The sequence below is a fragment of the Aotus nancymaae genome, unplaced genomic scaffold (assembly GCF_030222135.1).
Source record: "Aotus nancymaae isolate 86718 unplaced genomic scaffold, 86718_ANA_hifiasm-v0.15.2.pri h1tg000036l, whole genome shotgun sequence".
Taxonomy (NCBI): Eukaryota; Metazoa; Chordata; class Mammalia; order Primates; family Aotidae; genus Aotus; species Aotus nancymaae.
In genome coordinates, this window is record NW_026988450.1 from 9,445,543 (window position 1) to 9,466,226 (window position 20,684).

Here is a 20,684-nt window from a genome sequence, read left to right on the forward strand (position 1 = left end):
CTCATCCTTTTAAAAATAAATGCCAAATAAGAAATGGATTATTGTGTGGAAGTCTCTCACTTAAGAAAAATCATTGTAGAGTAATACCAACTGAGATTTTCATTTCCTCTCAGCAGAACTGGTAGGATAGATACTGTGTGTGCCTGTGTGTTTTCTTAAACTATAATGTTGATTATTTTCTTTTTTAATTACTCTGCCATCTCAAGAATACATTTTTGTCATTTTAGATTGCTGGGTCAGGAATGAAAGGTTATGTGTGTTTGATTTCAGTCCTGAACTCTCATATACTATGTTTCTGGGGAGTAAGCTTTGTTTAATATAACTTTCCATTTGGGGAATTTTAGAAGTTAGTGCATAAAATAGTGTTCCCTTTGCATGGATGGGTGAAATTTTGTGGTGTTCAAACTGTTGTATTAAAGATGTGAAAGCCTAATTGTAACAGATTAAAAACTGTCAACCATCTTTCATATTTAAGCAGGTTACAATGGATAGAAATATTTCTTGAAAAGCTAGTTTTCTTTTTTCTTTTTTTTTTTTTAAATGTAGTTGCTCAGGGTCCTTAGGCACACAGCAAATGTCAGAACTGCCCTAATTAGGTCAGATGTTTCGCATTAGCTTGTAATAGTCGCGGATGGATGGATGGATGCACAGTGGATGGATTGATGGAGGATAGACATTTTAATTGACCCCTCGCCACTGTTACACCACACATATATAACTCCCTGGCTATGCTGAATCTTAAAGACTGAACATACCACCAGTATTGTACTGATTGAAATTGCTTGTTTCATTTCCTAACAGACTGTTTCTGTCTTTCTTAATAGCCTGTGAATATCTGCAGAACAAGATCTGACTTACCTGTTTTGTTAGTGCCTAGCATGGAGTAGACGTAGAACGAGTGACTGTAAATTGAAATCACAGCGTGATGGCTTATGAAAGCAAAATCAGATGCAGAATATTTGTATATATTTTTCAGAATATTTATATTTTAGTAGTTAATGCTCACTCTTAAGTAAAGCAATGAGAAAAACATCCTCTAATATTTACTTTTTCTTGTAATAATGTATTGATGGCATATTTTTATTAGCATTCCCTGGATTATTCAGTAAGCATTTACAGAGGATCCCGTATACAGCATATAATCAATTAATATTTTGATGAATAAAAGATGAACACTTTTCCTAATATACCTCATAGAAATGTAAATAAATTATATTGTTGATATTCCTGTCATTGATAACATTAATAAAATATTATGGAAGGACCGATTTCTATTTTAACATTTCTGAGAAAGATGGCATGACAGTCTTTAAAATAGTCACTCCCATTATGGATTTGTATATTCTGCTTGTTCCCAGATGACATGATCTTGTGGGGAGGATACAATATTCCTCAGCAACCTCTTATAATTTTCTTTCTTTTTAACAAGTTGGTTCCATCTTCACACCTGTGAGTTCAGGTGATAGTGCTGTGAGATACTTTTAGGTTGTTATTTTTTGCCTGAACAGACAGAGAGACTAGGTTTAGAGGAAAGCACGTCAGTTTTTTATTGCTACATAACAGATTTCCACAGACAGCACCCATTTCTTAGGTTGGAGGCTCCAAGTTTTTGGTGGCTCAGCCAGGTTCTCTGTCAGGGTCTCCAGCACGAGGAGTTGGCTAGACAGCCATCTCAAGTAAGGTCGTGGGGAAGAATCTGCTCCTGAGCTCATTCAGGTTGTCAGTAGGGCTGAGATCCCTGTTTCCTGGCTGCGTGCCGAGGACTGAAGTTTCTAGAAGCTTCTAGAAGCCTGTTGCATTTGTTGGTTGTGGGCCTTCTCAGGAACATCGCAGCCAGCAGCAGGATCCCTCATCAAATTCCTGTCAGGCTTCAAATCTCTTTGGATTCTTTTCTGTGACCAGCCAAAGGAAACTCTTTTAAAGGGCTCATGAAATTAGGCTAGGCCTGTCCAGATAATCTCCCTATTTTGAGGTCGCTGTGCCACATACCTGCTAATCATGGGAGTCAAATCCATGGTATTTACTATCCCAGGGATTACGCACAGGGCATACACCAGCGGGTGTGAAGTCCTGGGCCCTCTTTGAATTCCACCTCCACAGAAAGGTTAGTTAAGATGCTTGGAAAATGCCGCCAAATTTACTCCAACGTTTATACTGCTTCTACTTTAAGATGCTGAAGACTGTGCTCTATAAGCTCACTTCTTGTTTAACCTTACTATGTTTTTATGGGAAAGGGAGGCAGCTCTGCCATTGGCATACAGAGATGTTCTTAATTTACAGTCAGTAGGACTGAGGGTTTGATGCTTATGATTTCCATCCATTGACCTGTATTCTTTCAGCCAATCACTCCCGGGCCAGTGGTGCCCAGATGAGGACTGGAGTCAGGTATGCAGTGTGCAGGCTTGCAATGAACATAGAAACCAAACTGACCCTTGTTAAGGGCTTGATGTAGGTTAGGAACTTGACAAGCCAGGCCACAGGGAGCTGCCCTGAGTTCAAGACCAGGGGAGCGACTTGTCAAAATCACTGTTTTGGGCAGATTAACCTCAAAGCTGTGTGGATGGTAAGAGGAGAGAAGCCAGAAGCAAAAACCAGCCAGGAATTCAGAAGCGAATACTCATTTATCAGTGATAAGGGAGATTTAGAAATGTATTGTGTTGCTTGAATTGCTACTATCAATGGTAATAGTGCTGGGAAAATGAAAAAGACTGGGGAAGTATAAGCAAGGTATAAGAGAAAATCAGGCTGCTTGTTAGGACTTGTGAGCACCTGGGTAGCCTTTGTTTACTTTTCGAGGAAACCATGTGCTTGTGACTTTCAGGGTGCGTTGTAAATCATCAATTTGTGTATGGGACTTGCAAATATATAACATATTTGGCATTTCAAATGGTAAAAAGCACCATGGAAGGAGATAAAGCAGAAGTGGGGATAGATATATATTAGTATTAAGTGTATATCCATTTGGGACTGTTAAAAATCACCTAAAATAAGTTGTTAACCTGAGGCACATGGGTTGGAATGGATACCAAATGTGTCTTTTACATGGAGTTGTATTTCACATTTATGGCGTTTGGACTTGCACTCTCCCCTACCTCCTGCAAAAAGCAACATCTTTTTAAACGAGGTGGATAATGGATCTATAACATTTATTACTCTGGTGATGGGATATTCATTGCTTCTGAATACCTTACTTCTCTCTGTTTGAATCATTAACCTCATCACATATTCTAATTTTCTTAGAGGCAGTATTCAAAGGGAGTTTGGCTTTTACTTCCTTTTCCTTCCACTGTTTGACACAGGAATTAAAAAAAAAAATAGGAATCATCTGTGAGGCTGGGCAGTGGACAGGGAACACATCTGTTTCATGTAAGTATAAAATGCTGGCTTTACAAATACTCAATGTGGAGTTCTCACCACATAGTTGGCTGAAATTTTCCATGTTTGCAGTGGAACATGAAATGAAAATAGAACTGTATAGCTTTGTTACCATGGGAAGGGATAACATTTAATTTCATCCTTGTGACTTAACAAAGTTCTGATGCAATGCAACGACAGTAGAAACAGATCATAGAAATCTGTAACTCAGCAGTATAATTAGAAATGTTGAGATCCTGATTTTTTTAAGTAAAAACTTACATAGTAAATAATACACTAATTCAATAAACATTTATTGATAACTTACCTTGAACCAGGCACTGTTCTGCAGACTAGGGATATAGCAGGAAACAAAAGAGACTGAAAGTTCTGTCCTTGTGAGGCTTATATTTCAGTGAATCAAAGCAGAGAATAAATAAGATAAATATATAACATATTTGGCATTCAAATGGTAAAACGTGCTACAGAGGAAAACAAAGCAGGGATGGAGATAGATGTATATGTATATTGCAGGGGTGGGATAGGGTAGTGATTTTAGAGAGCGTGGTAGGCAGAATTCTAAGATGGCCCTTGCAATGGGTGGTTATAAACCTGATAGAGTGTGGTGAGAGTGACAGACTCTCACTGCTGTGATTAGGTTGCATTATATAAAACTCTACCAGCTGACTGCAGTAGAGAGTCTCTTGCTGATCTTGCAGAAGTGAGCCGCCGTGTTTGAGAGAATCTGCAGGAGACTGGTAAGATAGCTACAGACATAGATTGCAAGGGATGTGCTTGGGCCAGGGGGTTGGCTGTCAGGTGGTGAGAAATGGTCAGGTTCTGGAAAGACTGATAACTGAAAGTATAATATTTAATGACAACTGTGTGATGTGATAGAGGAACAGAAATGCTGACTCCTGAGTTTCTGGCCAACACAGCAGGAAGAAAGATGCTGCCATTAACTGGCAGAGAAGAGTGTGTTGGGGACAGGTTTAGGAGAGATCAGGAGCTCCGTTTGAGATGCTGATGGCATGCAATGGAGACGTGGAGTTGGCCATTGGATACACCAATCTGGTGTTCAGGAAAGATGGTCTGGAGAAGTGAATGAGGAGGTCATTAGCATATTCATGGTATCGATAGCCGTGAGGTCCCTAAGACAGTCAGTATAGATAGGCAAGAAAAAGATTTTCAGCCATTCTTGGTGCTCCAGTAAAATATTTTCAGTTATTTTATCCCAATGATTTTTATGTTTTATTATAAACTTTTGTTCAATATTTGACTTAACTTAAAATGTTTTTCTATTCCCTTCTAGAACTTCAGCTCACTTAAAAAATTTTTCTGTTTGTGTTTGGTATACTTAATTACTTTTTAATGAGAAGAGAAATCTTAGACAATCTGAATTTAACGTAGGTTACTTGAGAAATGAACGATTCTCAAATTAGGAAGCCTCTGTACCAGTCAGTACAGGCTCAGAACTCCAGTGCTACCACGTGGTGGAATATTTATGGACAGCAAAAGGAAAGTGGTGTACAGAAAACCGAAGTAAGGTGCAGAAATAGCCAGATTAGTTACAGTTCAGCATTTGCCTTACTTGAACTTGGTTTGGGTGGCTGCCTATGATTGACCAAAACTCAGTGATTGACACAATAGTAAATGACAGTCTATTTACATATCCAATTAGGTTACAGTTCACTATGAACTTAAAATGTATAAGGAGGCAGCTATAGGCTAAATTAATTTAATAATCAGATCCTGAGGGGAGTGGAGGTGGGAAGGTAGATACGAAATCACAAGATATGACATCTGATGGGAAGATTCTAGCACCAACTAGCAACAGTCTACACCCGTGGTAGCCTTCCTTCAGAGGGTATATGTAAATCGAACATCTCCTTCCAATCCCAGCTGAACAAAATCAAACAGACTATTTCTGTACTTCTCCCTAGTTCTCAACTTCATTATCAAAGAATTAGTGTGGTTTTTCAAAATGGGATTTACAGAAGACCCATGGCTAGCCGGGTGTAATTTGCTGTATTTCTTCCATTGTAACTGTTGAAACAAATAGATACACAGAAATAGGAAGATAAACTGTCAATGAGGGTAGACATGATTAAGACTGCAAGAGCAGAGCATTTGAGAGTGGGTGAGAGGATAGTCTCGGGAGCCCTTGGGAATCTGCCTTTGCTGAGCGTACTGGGGCCAGTATGCTTGCAGCTTAGAGGCTTGTAAGAGTTGATGGTGGAAATGGGGAGACCCATGTCTCTCTAAAGCAAAAGATCTCTACCTATAGATCTATTTTTTATGTAAGTAATCCCTGAAGTTCATAAATTTCTTTTTTGGGCTAGTTACATATTTACTCATACATCTGAAAAATTAACAGTTATTTCATAGCACTTTCTCAAGTCTTATTTTTCTTTTTTTTGACCTGATATTAGAGACAGCTGTACTGAATTGCTTCAAATGATAATAATTCTCCAAAGTGCTACCATTTTTTAAAAGATTCACACAGATCATGATATAATATCTTTGGGTACTGAAATAGGTATTCTTACCCTCATTTGTTCCAAAAAGGACTGCAAGAAGCAACCTTTGGGAGTCTGAGTTTTCAGTAGTTTATCTACTGTAATGAGGACATTAGCCCAGGGCAGCGGAGCTGACCTTGTCACCGGGGCGAGTTAGCAGCAGGGTCAGAGAGCAGCATGGTTTCACTGTGTGCACCCTGATTTTCAGGACTGAAAGTCCAGAATAGCTCTCTACTTGACCTGCCATGAGCATTTGCTCAGATCTGACCAGCAGATGTGCAGTGCTGAGGGTCTTGTTTTAGCAGACTGCATTGGAACAGGTTTGAATAGGTCTACTCCTCTTATACCTTGACACATCTTTTTTTGTCTTTTTTTGTTTGTTTGTTTCTATTTTGGGTTATGTTCCTTTTTGGCATTTAAGTAGATACCATTCCTGATCTACAGATTACATTTTAATTGATTTTCCTTAAGCCTTTGGAGACAAATTAATGTTTTTCTTCAAGCTTTTCTCTGCTCCTCTTACTGTTTTGTTTGTTTTTCAAAGCATGGCATCCCCAGTGCCCTTTTGAAGTTGAGTGAATCAATTGAACTCTTAAGTGACAGAAGTGACTTTTTTCTTCTAAGGGGCACTGGGCTTATTGAGAACCAATCCTGGTCAAATGAAGCATCATCTTGTAGGTAGAACACTTTCTTTAGTCATCCGGAGTCACATGGGACCCACACAACTTCTAGCTGTGATCAGCATTGACATCTGTTAATGTGCTCTGTTTAAGAAAGGATAAACACCCTTAAATCTTATGTTTCATAATGAAAATCAACAATTTGCAGAAACTGGAAACACTGACTCCTTCAAAAGTTGTACAATTGGAGAAAAAGGGTTTCATATTTGTGCCCTGAAGTTTCAGCTTCCAGTATTTATTAGAGATGAGATTCTGCATGATGTTTTAGTCTAGTCTAAATCAGGGGTTGGCAAACTATGACCTGTGTGCCAAACCCAACCCTCTGTCTGTTGCATAAATAAGGTTTTATTGGCACACAGCCATGATCATTTGTTTATGTGTTGACTATGGCTGGTTTCACTACAGTGGTAGAGTTGAGAGTTCATGAGAGACTGTCCTCCAAGACATAAAATATTTACTGTTGGGTTCTTTATGAAAAAGTCCACTAATCCCTAGTTTAGTACATAAAACTTTTTTTTTAACTAAAAACTTCCAGTCACTAAATAATTTTGGAATAAATAAACTTTAGCTTTTTTGCTTTGTCAGGATGAGTTCATCTAGAAGACAGCCAGTAGTTCAAAATAAGTATAATCTAAGTATTTGGCTTTCTAGTGCCATTTCAATTTCTGCAGGTTTTTAAAATCTATTTAACTTAGGAAGGGTAATGTAATAGTATAATAAAGGCAGACTAAGAGAGAGCACTGACATTTTATGTAAAACTGAGCGTTAGGTTGCACTTTTATACAGCCTGATAACATTTAAAACTAAAATCTCCATGAAGGCATAATTCATGTATTTGCTAAGTGCTCCCTTATAAATTACCCCACATGACATGTTTATGGCCAAAAGTGAAGGTTGGATTTGCTTTGATTGAAATCAAGTGAGAACTTAGTTTGTTCAGGTTCATATGCATGTGTTTCTGTGAAAATTTCAGCGTTTTTTTCTGGTAGGTTACGTTATCATACTGGTGCATAGTTTATTTGAACTGATACTCAGTTTTTTTGTAGGCTTTTTGTTGTTGATATATGTTCCAGTGAGGTAAGGGTGGGCCCCCCTCTCAGCGTTTTCCATTCCAGCCCTGCTGTAGCTGCAGGATGTAGTCACAGGGTCTGGAACCCTGCGTGCATGTTCTCTCCATCACTTCTTGTGCTTTGGGGACTCAGGAGAGACGCAAGGCTGAAAATGAGGAGGCCCTATGTTTTTAGTGGAAATGGTCTGCCTTTCTTTTTGTCTGGAGTTGGCAAATGAGGGCAACACAGAAATAGTGTTAAGTGCCGCAGAATCTAATTACCACTTGATTTATTTACACCATGGCCAAGGGGCGAGTCCACTGCCACAACAGCACACTCAGCTGGGCTCCCTGGTCGTGGGCTGCCTGGAGGGCTCTGCTCCCCTTTGCTGATACTGGACTCAGTCACCACTCTCCTTGGTGAGAGCACTGGACAGACGAGTTCTCCAGGGTGACCTGGCTGGGACCCCTCAAGCACACACTGTGAGCACAGATCAAAAAGTACTGAGCTTGTTGGTAGAGTACCTGAGAATGTCCAGACATGGACATGCACACTCACATGTGCACAAACACAGGGCATGTTTAAGCAGCTGAGCACAACGTTTTTGGTAAGGCTGCCCTTCTGTATTTCCTAGACATTGAGAAATTAGACTATAGTTTACTTTTCCTAAAGAATATGACTTTTAATTTTTCTTATGTTTTATACTGCTGTGAACCAACCTTAAGGATCCAAATTCTCTCAGACTGTTTTAAATCAAGAATTCCCCTTTTCTCATCCTCCACCCTTTTCTTTGTCACCTTCTTAAGCCCCTAGGAAGGCCATGCAGTTCAGAAATAGTCATGTGGCTTCATGGTTCAAAGGCACATCTTGGGGTCCACTGCCAGTGTGCTCCCAATTCTACCTCTTATCAGTTGCTAGCCCTGAGAAGGTTAGTTATCTCTCCAGCAGTTTGCTCAACTGTAAAATGGTGACAGTAGTGTCTGCTTCATGAGATGTTGCAAGGATTAAATGATTAATGCCTTTTAGCATAGGGCCAGGCGCATGGAAGGTGTTTATTAAAGGTTAGCTATTCCTGGGCTGTTGCTAAATGACTCACCTGGTGCTTGTGTTACTTTGCTCCCTCCTGTACTCCACAGGGGTAGCCTCCAACCTACATTGCTTTGACTTGTCCTATGTAGTGTCACTGAGACCATTTTGCCTCATGGGGCCATGAGGAGGGGATATTTTGTCTTGATGCGTTTTAGAATTATCTGCATGTGGCTTTATTATTATTTTTTACATTCTCTACAGACAATACATGTCCTTATTAGTTGTAGGGGGATCACTTACACCTTTTCTCCTCTTTTGAAGCTAAGAAATTGCTATAGTGACAACTTTTATTTAAGAAGGAGCTGGATCTTAATGAAATTATTTGACTTAAAGTCATATAGTGAGGAAGGAATAGTCAAACCCAAGACAATTTTTAAAGCCATCTTTGACCCCAAAATGCTTAGATGTGAGTTCGAGAATGATATCAGAGACAAAAAGAAAAAAAAAGACAATTATGTATACTATAGTCATATAAAATATGTATTACTTTCCTCCAGAAAATGACTTTATTACAAACGTGGGACAAATAAAAGAAAAATTGGTAAGATAAAAGCTGAAGAGGCAAAAATATTAGTTGAAAACATAAAGAAAGATGTTTTAAGTCAGTGTTAACAGTGATTAACTTTAAAATAAGGCCTGTGTATAAATAGGAAGAATTCTTCTAAGGTCCTTATAAAATAATCTCAAGGCACAATATGACATTGAAATATATAAACTATAACTGTCATAAATGCATGAGAGTTTGAGTCTTTTTTTCTTTATATATAGATGATATGCTACATATAAATGGGAGGTTGGAAGGTTCAGTGGAAAAATAATTTTATTAGAATGATCAAATCAGTAATAAAATTATTTTAAAAGTTTTATAGTAATACCATATTTGTAATGTTTTGTACAGTAAAGTTTTTTGAGGTAAAATTTACTGATCTTAAGTGTACAGTTTGACAAATTCTGTCAAATATATACACTCAGGTAATCACCCTAATAAACATATAGAACATTTTCATCATCTCAGCAAATTCTCTCTTGCTACTTTTCAATTTTCTCTTTCCACCTCCAGAAGAAATGATTGTTCTGATTCCATAATCGTGAGTTAGTTGTATTAAAGTAAATGGAAACCTACAGTAAGTGCTCTTTGCACTGGTTCCTTTCATTTAGTAAGCTGTCTTTGAAATTCATCTCCCTCTTGTATCAGTAGGAATCCTCCCTTTTAATGATGAATAATATTTCATTGTCTGGCTATACCATAATTTGTTTATCTGTTCTTCTGTGAATGGCTATTTGAATTGTTTCCAATTGTGCACTTTGAATAAAGTTGCTACAAATATTGTTGAATAAGTCTTTTTGTGGACATATGTTTTTATAGATTTTGGGTCATGCCCATGATTGGAATTGCTGGGTCATAGCGTAAGGGTTTGAGTAACTTTATAAGAAACTGTCAAAGAAGCTTTCCCATTAGCAGTCTGTGGAAGTTCCAGTTGTTTCACATCATTGCCAACATTTAGTATTGTCTTTTTCTTTTTAGTGATTCTGGTGGCTGTGGAATTGTGTCTCATTATGCCTTTAATTTGCATTTTCCTGGATAGCTACTGATGTTGAGTATTTTTTCATATACTTACAGATCATTCGTGTTTCTTTGTGAAGTGTCTGTTCAAGTCTTTTGCCCCCTTTTTAAGTTGGATTGCTGTTCTTTTGTTACTGATTTGTAGAAGTTATTTTTTTCTGGCTAAAAGTCATTTTTCAAGTGTATGTGTTGGATATATTTTTTTTCATCTAACTTTTGCCTTTTTATTTTCTTAAGTGTTATTTGATGAGCAGACATGTTAGTTTTTGTTAAAGAGCAATTTATTAATTCTTTCATAACAGTTCATATTTTTGCAACTGTAGAGAATTTTTACCCACCTCCTGTTTGTTTCTAGATGATCTATAGTTTTAGTTAACTTTTAGATCTGTTATCTACCTCGGATTGATATTTTTGGTATGAGGTAGGGGTCAGTGTTTACTAATTTTTTAAAATAGATATCCAACTCTTTCATAATCATTTATTGAAAATACTTGAAATTTTTCATCGTATTATCTGAGTGTCTTTGTTAAAAATTGATTGTATAATATGCATGTGGATCTATTTCTAGTCTGTTTCTTGTCTTTTATTGGTATGTTTGTTCTTATTAACTGAAATGTTGGGATTACAGTGTCGTTGTGGAACAGCTGAGCTTTGCTTCTGGGGGAGGAGGATAATTTCTTATCATTGGGAACACAGACAACCTACCCATCTAGATTCCTCACGATGGCTCATATTTCCACAAAATGTGAAGTATCACTAATGCACGATTCTGACATTGAATTTTGTAGGTGGAATGTGTTATGCGGTTGGATGACTTCAGTTTGTTCAGATATGAAAAATTAGGTGCAGTACATTTCATTTCACTGCAATTTAGGTCAGAGAATAATGCTGAAAAGAAATATGTATGAAGGCACAAGTGAGCACAGACTCCAGAATGGCCCAAAACTAATAAGAAAGGAAGATAGAGTAACTGAAATTCCAATTAATCTCACACAACAGAGACCAATGAGACCCACCAATGCTTTAAGTTACAGTGCTTTAGTATTGCTTTTTCTTGGTTGCCAGTGGAGTATTTTTTTTTCCTTCCTAACGTCCTCCCCAGAGGCACATAGCATACAGTTTATTTTGGGAAAAGGGAAATTATTTTGCAAAAAGAAAAATGACAGGGAAGCAATTCTCTGTAAATTTCATTGCTGAAAATAAGGAAATTTTAAGGAAAGTGATAATTAAAAAATCAAAAAAGATATATTTTCTCTGTTCCCCTCTCTCATCCTATCCCAAGTTGGGATTTGATGAAGGAAACCCTTGCCCACCAGTGCAGGGCCCTGGCTCTGTCACCTAGGGCCTCTCAAGGATGAGAGCTCAAGCATTAGTTCTCATCAGCAAGACTACCCATCATCACTACTGATGAAAGAGCAAGACCTGTATGATTTTCTACTTTCTTTACCCAGAGAAGCCAGGATCCACTCTGTTCTGTGTGGATGAGATGCACCCATTGTAGACCAAATAAAATTACCTAAGAGCACCCCCTCCCTGAGCACACACAGTATAATATTCTCAGTGTAACAGGACACCAGCTACCATCTTTCTAAAGCCTGGCATTGATTTATATCATATGTTCAAATTGTTTTTATTCAATAGCAATAGAAATAAATGTGATGATCATGCTTATCCTTTGGGAGAAGATGGTTAAAATTATAAAGCCTTCTTTAGTCTGGAAAACATTGAAAATACCATCAAGCTATCAGGTGGACAGTTCCTGTTGCTGCCCTCTAGACCCCTGGAATGGTTTTCTGCTCATCTGTCAGATACTTTGTGCCATTTATTCCTATTACAGAATATTTCTGTGACATTATTTTAAAAGCCTTCTATATAATTTAGTATGCAAACCACTTGTGTAGACTTGACTCAAACTTTATGATAAAAAACATTCATCATATGCTATCCCCTGTAAGAGGAATTAAACTCTCGTTTTCATTAGGAGGCCTGCCTGCAGTGGAATTAAAATAGCTTTGCCTGAATGGGAGCACTGTCTTGGTAAAGATCATGAGCAGGCATTCAAGAGGAATGAAATAGAATACTTGAAATTTAAATTAGCTTGTAATCTGACTTTGAAAATAAAGTACAAGAGAGACCCTAGAAAGTTTCTTGAAGGTGAATTAATGTCCTTCACGCCACTTCCAGTTTCAGAGCTAATAGCATACATATGATAAAAGTAATAATAGCAGTGAAACTTACCTTTCCCATGTGCAGTTCTCCCAGATCACTGATACCGTGCTTAGCAAAGGTGTCCTACATAGAGAGAACCCACATCTGCAAAAAAACAGCTTTCAGACATCACCAGGGATTTACAAACTCTTCCAGGAATGTTTGGAGGAATAACTTTTTTTTTATTGGGTCCATAAAGCATAAATTGTTAACCCAAGAAAGAAAAAGAACCTTAAATAAGTGACACAGATTTTCTTCTTTATTTAGAAACCATTCTGATGTTCATATTTTTAAAGGATTCTTTCTCTTCAAATAACTTCCTCATTCTTGAAAGACACAATATATTTTTTCTGTTAAAATCACCCAGTGGTAAATGCTCCAGGAGAATGACACTTTTGAAATGAAAGAGGTCCCTGTTACTGCGACTGCCTTTAGCAATATTATGTAATGAAAAATTATTTCCTTGCTATAAAAGAACACCATGGAAAAGCATTTCTACATATATTATTGTATGTAAATTCAAAATAGGAGAAGTATAGGGAATCTAGATACAGAAAAATAATCATCGTTTATGAATGGCTTAACATTTCTAAAAAGAAATTGGGGGTGATTATTTTCAGTAGAAGAAAAGTCTTAGCTTTACAGGTAATTACATACTTAATAGTATAGATGGAATAGAGCTCAATTTGCTTTAAGGCAGATTTCTGTTAAGCAGACTCTATTTGCACATTAATTTCTATTTAAAAAATGATAGCTAGGTATAATAAAATTATCTTTAAAATATACACACATAAATGGAAATATCTTATGACAAACCCATTGAACCATTACCTGTTAATGATACTGGGCTGTGATTCACAGATATTTTGAACTGTAGAAGTAAAAATATAGTCAGGATAGGCAGACACACTGAAATATGATTGCTTTACTTTACCTTATTTTAAATTAGTTTCCCACTATAGTGGTGACAATACATAAAACTTCAGAAACTTGCCAAGGTTCTTGTCAATCTTGAATCATGCTAATGTTTCTAACTTTACAGCCAAAGAAATTATTTTCCATTTTCCCCATCGCTTAAACTTACTGGCTACTTTCCAGACATTTAAATCTGGCTATATCTTCCAAGTATATAAGAATATCCTTATATAAAAGGAGAGAATTGTCCAAATAACTAAGGAATGAAATATCTAGACCCTCCTTAGCAAGGATGACTTGCTCCGGCGCCAACAGAGGCTTACCCTAATGTCTAATAATAATCAGCAAATTGGCTGACAATTCCAAGCTGAACTTTTGGGTCCCAGCCTAATGGTTTGACTGATGGCTGGGAATGGTTAGCACATCAAAATCCTGTTTGCTGAGGCTGCTACTTACTAGCTGGTTAACAAGCTGAGCTGCACCATGTAGACGGGCAGTAGGCCAGATCAGATGACCAGAGCACGGGGCACAAGAATCTCTAAGACTGAGACTTCAGAGGGACCACTCATGAAAAATTTGCCCCCTGTAGCTTTTACCTTGTCCTTGGGTGGAAGTGGGAAAAAAAAGTCCAGAGTTTTTGTTAACAATTTATATTCAGTGTTAGTAATTTCAGAGTAGAAAAATTAAACAATCCGGACAGATTGACTCTCTCTGCTATGCAGAGATAAAAACTGTTGATGCTGTAGCATTTGCCTCAGACCCTTCCTATGTGTATATTCAAAGAGATACAGCATATGTTTATACACACAGAGTGACTTTAACAAAACTAGAGTCCTAGTAAATCCACTATTTGAAATGCTTGAAACAAGAAGTGTTTTGAATTTCAGATTTTTTTCAGATTTTGTAATATTTGCAGAGTACGTACTACTTGAGCATCCCTAACTAAAAACCCGAAATCTGAAATGTTTCAATAAGCATATCATTTGAGCATCATGTTGGTGCTCAAAAAGTTTTTGATTTCGGAGCATTTTGGAACCTTCATGCTCAACCTGTATACACTGATTTGTAACTCACCTAATATTCAGCTATGTTTTTATTTGGTAAGTATTTTTCTGTAATAGGATTTTCTAATAACTTCACAATGTTCCATTAATTTTATTTACATGCCATCATTTATTTAACTAATTGGCTACTGTTAAATGGTAAGATTGTTAATTTGTTTTTGCCCTGTAAAGGTGTATTAGTCTGTGCTCACATTGCTATAAAGAAATGCCTGAGATTGGGCAATTTATAAAGAAAAGAGGTTTAATTAGATCATGGTTCTGCAGGCTGTACAGGAAGCATGGTTGGGGAAACCTCAGGAAACTTTGAATCATGGCAGAAGGCAAGGGAAGCAGGCATGTCTTACATGGCTGGTGAAGGAGGAAGAGAGGGGGAAGGTGACACACATTTTTAAACAACCATATCTTGTGAGAACTCACTCACTATATAGTACCAAGGGTGATGGCACTGAACCATTCTTGCGAACTCTACCTCCAGGATCAAATCACCTCCCGTCAGGCCTCACCTCCAACACTGGCGATTACAATTTGACATGGGATTCAAGTGGAGACAGAGACCCAAATCATATCAAAAGGATATTGTGGTAAATGCCTTTCTCTAATATTTTTGAATATATCGTCAATTATTTCATTTTTGGGGTATGTGATCCCAACTATTTCCTTATAATGATATTTCCAAAATGAAATGGCCAGGGTAAAGGTATACACATTTTTTAAATTTTCAATAAGTTATTCCAAATTACCTCATGGAAAAAGTTGTGCTTAGTTAAGTTCCAGAATTTCTAGATATTATTAATAAATTCTTAACAGTATAACAGTTTTTATCTGGGTTGTGCTCAGGGCTTGAGGGTTATGTATTTATACTATCTCCTCTCTTGGAGAGGATGTCAGTTTTTCTAGTATTATCTATCCTTTGGCCTGGATGTTTTAATTTTGCCATGACCCAAGTGAGGAGACTTTAGATGATGTTTACTAAGTGCTATGCACTCCCTAAATGCTTTATGTATACATTAACTCATTTAATCCACACAACGTCCTCCTCCAAATGTTCCAGATGAGAAAATTGAAGCATAGAAAAGTTAAGTAGTTTACAAAAGATTACCAGCTAGAAAGTAGCTGGATTGTGATAAAATGTAATAAATGGCATAGAAGGAGAGACATATATGGTGATATTTTTCTAAGAAGATAATTTCTCCCTAGGAATGTCATTTAAGATATAACCTCCAAAATTTTTATACGACTCTTATCAAGACAGCTATCCTTTGGCCTCTACTAATTTTAAAAGTTTCAGAAAGACCCTAAAGGAATTTCATAGCAAATGATGATCTTGGCTTACATATTTGTTTGGATAAAAGTCTAATCTTTCAAAGTGACTATGTTGAAACATAATTATAAACATTCACCGCATGCATACTTGAAATTCTTTCATGAATCTTTCTTTAAAAACAGCAGCATACATTACCCATGCAAGATTATATGCCTTGATTTTGAACAATAAGTACAGAGATGCATTAAAGGGCTGGTGGTGGGACTCAACAGGACTATTTCAAATTATCAGAACCTTCATGTAACTGAAATGGTAGGCATTTCGCTTAGGAAGACAAAACTGAAATTTAGGATATTTGCCCATGTATTGTAACTTGAAATTTTATAGGAATTATCCCATGGTCCGTATAAAAAGAATCCTGGGTCCTTTAGGTAGTACAGGGATGAACAATGAAGTAAACACTTTCATAACCTGGAGGATTTCTGTTAACATCCAAAAACATGGTACAATTTGAGAACAGAAGGGAAGCTAAAGTCTTAGGATGACTTCTGCAACAGAATTCATAGCTCTTATTAAACAATATTATCTACTTATAATACCTAATATTATTAGGTTGTAATATATCATCATTATGGCTTTATTATATATTAGATTAATCATATCCTGTTACTATGTCTATGGGGTGATTATTAATAATTTTCGTGTGTAGGAATGAATTGGATGTTAGGAATGAATTGAGTGTGGAGTTGCTGAGCAAGTCTTGTAACCAACCACCCTGGGCCATTTCCTTATCTCTAAGTGAGAAGAATACCTACCCAACAGCATTTTGGGGATTCTCAAAGCGATATTATATGTGACTTTCTCTTTGCAATTTTAAAGCCCTGTTTAGGTTTTGTCATTGTCATTGCTGAATCTGTCTTCTTCCTTGGATTGGAAGGTCCTTGTCCTTCTGGATCTAACACGGTATTTGGCAAATGATAGGAGTAAATAAATACTAGTTAAATGTCATTATAAGGACAGGGAGGAGGAGCCATGATGACAGGGAACTATATGAGAACCAGGTTCTGGCTCCAGCGTGAGAGTCCTAGTAACCTCTTTAATTCATACCCCTTCTTGAGCCTCATAGTACCCCGCCCCCTTCACCAGTACTATAAAAAGCAGATCATTTGAAGAGAACAAAAACTAGGCTTTAAAATGACACTCCAAGATGCACAACTGGCTTCTAAACTGAGCCCTGCAGAGAAGATTCATGCAGTCTGCTCAGGGCTTTTGCACCCGGCAAGGTCCTTGTCCAACACTATCGTCCCTCTCAGCAGCTGACCTCCCTGAGAACTGAGTCACACTCAGGATTCAGGGCTGATGCACAGGCACTGGGGAGCCACTGGGAGCCTCTTCAGGCAGTGAGGCCCCTTTATGGCACAGGTATGCCAAGTGTCTGTGGAGGAGCTGGGGCCAGGGCTGCTGCCCATGACCTTTAGAGCAGCAGGAGTGACTTCCAGCAGCCAGCTTCAGTCTGTCCCAGGCCAACCAGGCCACCACAGCTGAATAAGTGCCTGCACTCTTCACGAAAAAAGAAAGACTTCAGTTTGAGTGTCAGGAACAGAGAAGGAAAGGGCACCAGCTGCCCAGACTCTTGCCCACCAGTTGTCTCACCCCTGGTAGCCAGGAGGAGACTTTCACAACCTGAGTATTATTTTCTTTTCCTTAGTATGGGGTGACCCTGGTGGCTTCTAGGACCAGGCTTGAATTAACTGGGGAGCGGATCATTGGCTTCTCTGCCCAGCTCTGCCTGCAGTGATTTCATGTTGTGGCTTGAGGTCCCTTGATAGAAATGTTGCTCAGCGCTCAGCCCTCCAAGCTGCCCTCTACTCTTTATGTGGACTGGGGTCCAGGGCTTCTGCTGGACCACAGCTCAACTGCTGGTCCTTCCTGCCTGTGCCTGGCAGAGGTGGGGGAGCAGAGTGAGGTCCGGGGCTTCTCCCAGCTATACGGGAGGAACATCAGCCACGATGGCCTGACATGCGGTCCGGCCTCCTTCTCAGGCCCCAGTGTTGCTCGTCAGAGCAGAATCAGCTCTCCAAGACCCCTCTCCTTAAGATGGTGTTTGACCAACAACTGAAACCAAGGTACTTCCGGCCAGAATATCATGATCTCTCTAAAGTTACCCCAGAGCTCTGACTTTCAACAGAATCATTTTTTTATATGTGAACCCTACCTTTTTTCTAAGGGGAAAAAATTGTATCCGTTGTAACAATTCTATATGAAAATTCTGGAAACAGCCTCATTTTCATTCTCCAGGGTTAGAGAATGAGAACAGAACTAGAGGAAATCCATGCAGTGAGGCAGACAGTTTCTGTAGTGCCTGCTCCTCCTCGCCAGTACAGCAAATGTAAAATGCACGTCCTCATTCTCTGAGCTAGGAAGAGTAGATGAGGCTCTCGACTTGGAAGATAGTGGGAATCTACAAAGGAGATCTAGAAGGAGAGAAGCTGCAGTCCGGCCCTCAGGAAGCTTGGGCCAAACAAAACCCTTCCTCCTCTAGTGTGTGTGGTTGTGTCTCCTCCTTCCTCCTCCATCCACTGCCACCTGCCGGCCTCTCCACGACCTTCACAGCTCTTGAAGGTCCTTCCCACACTCCAGCCAAGGAAGCCAGCAAACCTGCTCCAGCCTTAGGCAGATCCTCCACCCCTCTCATGCGAGCATCCTGCACTGAGCTGCAGTTTACCTGATCTTTATTGCTAGTTTGTTAATCACTTAATGAGTGTCTCCCACGTTACAACAGAAGCTCCTTTAGGAATCAGAATGCTCCGTTATTCCCTGCAGTATTTCCAGGGTCCAACACAAGTCCTTACACATAGTAAGGGCCTAACATGATTCCCTGAGTAAACAAATGATTTTTCAGAATCAAAAGTGTGTTGACTGCAGTTCAAAGACCAGAGTGCTCATTCCAGGGGTTGTAAACATATGCCCCCGCCTAGCCAAGCAGCAATAAGAAAGATCCCCGATGAACTGTTTCTCAGTTCCAAAACAAATACTGGGTCTGAACGTGTTGAAAGATAAGACCTAAGAAAGGACAGTAGCTTTCTTCTTTTAGAAAGTGTCTGTTTAATGTCTTCTACTAAACAGGCATGAAACAAATTAATTAAACAGCTCAAAGTGCCTATTTTGAGCTGGCAGTCTGTTAAATCAAGAGGAAGGCAGAAGCTGTTAGATGTTTCCTAGAGAAATGCCTCGAAGTGTTACTAGCCTGTATCCTGGCAGCCTGCAGGGAGCTGTGCCTTAGGCCAAATCTCTGAAGCCAATTCCTCTTGGAGTTTTTACCTCCTGATAATGGTGATTATACTCTGGTAATTCAGGAGGGTGATGCTTCAAGGTAGCACGCATAGCTCTCACTTTCTTTAGCCAACTTTCTCCATCATATTTTTCCAGGGTTTGCGTGTGTGTTTGCATTCCAGCACAAGTTTTCACTCTTGAATTTATGGACCATGAGTTTCTGTGCTTTCCCGTGAAGTTTATGGTCCATGTCATTCCTTTCACTGGTTTATTTCCCAACCGTTTGTGGTACCCAAAGATTGGAGGTTGAAATGCCCCTTCAACAGTATTCCTGCTTCATGGCTACTCATGAATCCCTCGAAATATTTGGTTCCTCAGAGCAAATCATAATGCCTCTTGAGCATGTCAACTTTTTGTAAAATTTTTTAGCTCAAAATCAAAAGGAAAAAACTACAGAAATGGGGAGTTTGCATTGTATCTTTGGATTAGAATTTGGTAGAATATACCTACTTATAGGAAATATTACAAAAAAAAACAAAACATTAAACAGATTTACAGATTTGATTAGATCAGCCCAGGACTGCTAATTCTGTAGAACATATTGAGAAGAAAGAATTACTTTAAGGGAAAAGGAATAGTTAAGTAAGTTGCAGGACTCAGAGTTGCATTTGGCTGTCTGACTTCTCTCCCTTTTCACATAAATTTGTTATTTTAAATTTAATCCAACTTCTTCTAATTAAAACTTTTCCCAATTTATATTCCATAGAAAACATTTTTGAAATTTATATCATTAACAAAAATAATTAGAAGTCCATAATTTCCTGAAAATTTCTTTAAGATAGGTTTTATAGAATCAAGTAATGACTATTACATATCAAAATAGAAGTAGGTGAAATAATTTGCCTTACAACCGTGAATACCGATAATGGTTCTGTGTGATTAATCAAGCCTACCACTAGCTTTTCCGCCTTCATGACTTCAGAATGGTATTTCTGACAGAACTGTGCGATGGAGAGGTATTGAGATACTCTTTGAGTGCTGTGATGCTGTAAAGAAAGGGAGAGAATGCGGAGTGGCTGAGATCACTACTACTCATAAGAGCTTAATATAGAACCCAGAATCCATCCTGTGCCAGGCCCTGTGCTAAACACTTACAGCTCATTGACAGTAACTCTTCGAGGTGGCTCCTATCATTGTCTTAGACACAGAAATGCAGTTACTTGCCCAGGGTCACAGAGCTAGGTCGTGGCAGATCTAGAAGTTTAACCCAGGCAGTCTGGCTGTGAGAACGCGTGTTTTCACCCACGTATCACAGGATTTGGCTTCTAGAAGTAGTTTGCCATTCAGTTGTGTAGTGGCCAAATGTCTTTAATTTTTCCTTTTACAATAACTTCTGAGATCCTTTTCTGTCCCTTGTAACTGCGAATTAATCACTGTAGTCAAGGTTATGATTTTTGACACCTTGATTAGTACTTTTCCACTGTAGATAGAAATTTGCACTGTATTTCCAACTATATTGAAGAGAGATTAATTAGCACTTTATGACAAATATGTGGCAAATTGTTAATTAGGGTAAATAAAGTGAGACTCAGACTTTATAGCCCCACTACTATTTTCACAGTATTGATTTTATTAGTTATTCTTAGTGCTGGAATCTGATAAGCTTAAGTAAGCCAATAGTGCTGTATATTGATTTAACCACTCT

At 38.3% G+C, this 20,684-nt stretch overlaps 1 protein-coding gene across 1 annotated transcript in view; it reads left to right on the forward strand.

Moving 5' to 3' along the window:
* FAM110B (family with sequence similarity 110 member B) overlaps positions 1-20,684 on the forward strand; it is a 148,420-nt gene that overhangs the window by 56,972 nt on the left and 70,764 nt on the right. The window lies entirely within an intron of this gene.